The sequence below is a fragment of the Perna viridis genome, chromosome 6 (assembly GCF_037379345.1).
Source record: "Perna viridis isolate PV_CMFRI_1.1 ecotype Kerala chromosome 6, ASM3737934v1, whole genome shotgun sequence".
Lineage (NCBI taxonomy): Eukaryota > Metazoa > Mollusca > Bivalvia > Mytilida > Mytilidae > Perna > Perna viridis.
Window position 1 is genome coordinate 13,782,300 of NC_142450.1, and position 4,874 is coordinate 13,787,173.

At 30.7% G+C, this 4,874-nt stretch overlaps 1 pseudogene; it reads left to right on the forward strand.

The window, feature by feature from the left end:
• Positions 1-664: 664 nt before the first annotated feature.
• Positions 665-2,589, forward strand: LOC148613733 (uncharacterized; annotated as a pseudogene).
• Positions 2,590-4,874: the final 2,285 nt, after the last annotated feature.

Below are 4,874 nucleotides of genomic sequence, written 5' to 3' on the forward strand. Positions count from 1 at the left end.
TCTTTTATTTAATCTGAAGATAGTTCGCATATATGCATGACGTGTTAGTACCAACGAGTCGCTTATCGGCTTAAATCGTGTGTAACAAATCCTTACGCTTATGGGAAAATCCCATACTAATATCCGCCATGTTGGTTTCTACGGGACGATTTGTTTACAAACGAATTTCGTAAGTTCCCGTCGAACTCCGGTGACAATCGTCTGCTTGAACAACTTCTCGAAATTGTACGTTGTTCGCGTAAAATAAATCCGAGATATCCGAACTTACGCCGAAATGCATTCTAGGTTATCCGGTTTTTTGACAAACCATTTAAACGTAAACAACATCTCCTACGAACGCAATCACTGTAAACATGGCCGACTTTCGACAATGTAATTACTGGGACCGAGAATTAAAATCTGACCGGAATTTAACCATTCAATGTTTAGGGAGAAGCTGTTTGGCTAAACGAATGAGCAAGTCATTTAAGACAATTTAAACAAGGTAGGTTTCAACAAAGTCGTAGAAAATATTTTTATTCAAATTTTAACAGTATCTTATTTATGCGACGCCGAGAATACGTAAAGATTAAGTGATCGGGTTTCTCTGGCTATGCATATTATTGAAGAGGAAAACAAGCCGATCGGGATAGAATTAACAGGTAGTTTATATTGAAGTCCCAAAATGTCTAAAGGTAAATAAGGAACCAACAGAGTATTTGAGTAATTCAAGAAGTTATGAAGACATAACTGATACAAGCTGGGTGTGCTCACGTTTCTCAAACATTCAATTATTAGACAGACTAAAACAACATCAATTAAAGTAAGAAGTAAGGGAATATGGGGTCCTCAAAAGGGTTTTAATATCAAAATGTACCTGTATTTTACCTTTTCCAATAAAAAATGTTGGATGCTATTTTTAAATGATTTAAGCGTTGGAGAAACGTGAATAAACCACAAGCTGATTCTTTCCATGTTGAGTTGAATAATCAATTGTTCTTTTCTCCGTTAATTAAAAGCTATTAATTGTAGAAATCACAGACGGTATTCTAACTGTATAGAATTTATTTTTTTAATTGTGAAAGACTATGATTTTACAGCAATCTTTTCCCATAAAAAAAATGCATATGATACAGTAGATAGAAATATACTGTTTGAAGATTTAGACCAATTAGGTTAAGAGTAGAAAATTTTTATGTGCATTAAAAGGTATTTATACCCATGTAGAATGTGCAGTCAAGGTAAACAATCACATGACTGATTGGTTTAATGTTAATTCAGGTCTTAAGCAAGGATGTGTATTGTCACCTATTTTATTTAATATATTTATAAATAGTTTGGTTACAGAGTTAAAGGCCTTAGATATTGGTATTGATATTGGTAATGATAAAGTTAATATTTTACTTTATGCTGATGATATTGTTCTTATGGCTGAAAATGAGAATGACTTACAGCTAATGCTCAATGTATTGAATAATTGGTGTAATAGAAAAGGTCTTGGGGTGAATCTACAAAAGACTAAAATTGTACATTTTAGGAACCCATCTGTTCCTTGTACAAATATGTCCTTTTTATCTAATGGTGACTTTATTGATATTGTACCATGTTATCAGTATTTAGGTTTACTACTTACACAACATGTAGATCATAATGAAATGGCTAAACAGTGGCCAAGTCTGCAAATAGAGCCCTTAGTCTTCTTATAGTAAAGAGTAAAAAACATGGTGGTTTCCAATACCCTACGTTTACTAAACTGTTTGATACCCTGGTCTGGCCAGTGATAAATTATGGTTTTGCTATTTGGGGAACCAGAAATTTTTCATGCATAAACGCTGTCCAGAACAGAGCTATCAGATTTTTATGGGGGTAGGGAAGTATACACCTAATGATGCTATCAGTGGTGATATGGGTTGGAGACCTCCATGCACAAAACAATGGTCAAATGTTTTTAGACAGTGGAAGAGATTCACTGTTATGGAAAGAGACAGAGTTAACTATAAAATTTTTCAATGGAGTGTAAATATAAATAAGAAGAATTGGTGCTATAAAGTAAAAGATAAGCTAAGAGAGTGTAACTTTTATAATTTTATAGACACTGAAAATGTCTTAAGTAGACGAGATGTTTCAAATTTAGAAAATCTTATTTTTGAGAAGTATATATCAGAATGGGAAAATAGAAGTATTGATTAAAGTGTTGGTAAAAAATTACGTACTTATAAGTTATTTAAGAATGTGTATCAAACTAAGAAATATTTACTAAGTATCAGTAATTATAGATATAGAAATGCTTTTACAAAATTTAGGTGTGGTGTTGCCCCACTCAAAATTAAAACTGGTCGATACGAGGGTAAAAATGTCGAAGATAGAAAGTGTTCTTTTTGTAATGATTCTTCTATTGAAGATGAGAAACATGTCATAATGCAGTGTTCACTATATGCAGACTTAAGATTGAATTTATTTCAAGACATTGATAGATATAGTGATATACTTAGATATCTAAATGAAGATGAAAAATTTATTTATCTTTTTAAATCAGATGATTGTGGTTATATGGTTGCGAAAACCTGTTTTAATATTTTAAATAGTAGAAATACCTTTTTATATTCATGAATATGTAATTGGTTTGTCATAATAAGAGACATACATTGTAGATTTATACAGTCTCTCATAATTCTTTTTAGAATGGCACTTGTTAGTGTTTTATATTTGTAACTATTGTTTTTTTTTTTTGTATTGTATATGTATATTACAAGTGGTGAGACTATAATAAAATATTGAATCTGAATCTGAATCTATGATTTATTCTTTTGTTTAATTCAACACTTTATTATTTGTTCGCACATCATTATCCTCTTTGTCCATGTTGTCAGGTATAATTCGTTATTAAAAAAAAATGAAAGGTATCAATTTGGAAGACCAACTTGAAACCCTTATAAAAACACAATTGTAAAGATGTTTCGCTAAAATATACTTAATAATTAAAATTTTCAGTAAATATTACGTTTTGTTTCTTTCACAATTACTAACTTTTCCGTTTTAGACATTCAATATAGCTATAATCTCAGACAATCTGGACACAATTTCATTAGCCTATCGGGGATTTAATATTTTGGGAACATAACTGTCATTCTGATTAATCGATAACGCACAGTGTAATGCTTAATTGCCTTTCATGGGTTAATGCAGAAATTGAAAAAAAAGGTCAAGAGGGGTTACATAACCCAGAATCAGCTGGATCCGCTACTGTATTCCTTAATGACGGTCAAATATATTCGAATGCATACTTTTTATTGTTCACTGCAGATGTCCCCCTATACGTGTAGCGTGACGCTATTGTACACAAATACTAAACATACATGTATCGGATTACAATACTGGTGCATCAAACCATAAATGAAGATTAACCACTTAACCTATACATGTATCAGGTTAAGACACTCAGACTTATGAATTGGGCAAGCACTTTATATGTGGAAAGTTTCACGCAGTCTTCATGTTCCACATGCCCCTAAATTTATAGACTCTAAATATTTTCAAGGTGCAATATAAGTATAATCACTATATTAAAAGTTTTTTTTTGTGAGAAGACGTATTTTTTTTTATTTATTTTTTTTTTGTTTTGCTGTCAAAAATGCACGAATTAATTAATATTAAGCATGTATACACAACTCCATTTTACCAAACATAATTATAAGAAATGATATATGGATGTCCCATCAAATATCAAACAATATGCAAGATTAAGGACATTTTAAAGAGAATATAAAATTTCACATTTTCCTAACGAACTGTATCATTTTGTGCCTAAAATGGATATAATAAATATATTAAGTGAAGTCAAACCCACTCATTGAATATCTATTCGATTAACTCGACGTAATACATGTTTATGTGAAATGGATACAATATACAGGATGTAGCCTGAATGGCATGTAACAATATATAACGCGTGTATATTGTAATCGTTGTGATTATATAAGATACAAAGTAATGTCATGGTAGTTGATGTAGGGGACGGTGAATTATAGAACGTTCCCTGAGTAAGAAATTCTGATATTTCACATGACTGTGAAATAAAACCTGTAATTAAACTCTCGGACTTTCTCCCGCCAAAACACTTAAGAATTAAACTCTCGGACTTTCTCCCGCCAAAACACTTAAGAATTTAAAATTTATTTGAAAATAGCTACATTGTATAAAATGTATTGAAAATCTGTATGATAAAAAGGATAATCAATTGGGCATTATAAGTATGAACTAAAGGTTGAAGACCAAAATATCTAATCCCAGAATGTCTCACGGTAAATTTTACCTAGTTAGAATGTCTAATAACAAATCAAGGGTAATTCCCAATATGTCTAATGGTAATTTTTTTAACCTGATTTAACATAAATCATATAGAATTTATTACTTGAATCGTGAAAGACTATGTTTTTACAACTATTTTTTCCCATTTGTTTTTTTTCTTTTGTTCAATTCAACACTTTATTAATCGTCTGCACACCAATATCCCCTTTGTCCATGTTGTCAGACATATTTGATTATTAAAAAAAACCAAAAGATGTCAATTCGGAAGACCAACTTAAAAAAACCTTATGAAACAAACAAATTGTAATGGTGTTTGGCTAAAATGATAAAAATATAAATAATAATTCATAATTTCAATGAATATTACATTTTGTTTCTTTTATTACTATTTTTTTTCCTTTTTAGACATTTTGGGAATATAACTATTTTTTTTTGCATTAGACTTTCTGGGCACAATTTCATTAGCCATCCTGAGATTAGACATTCTGGGATCATGCCGAACTAAAATATAGTGTTCTACTGTATTGTCCAAAAAAGTATAGGCTACCCCTAAGGCTTATTTTGCAATATTGAGTAAATTTTCAAGG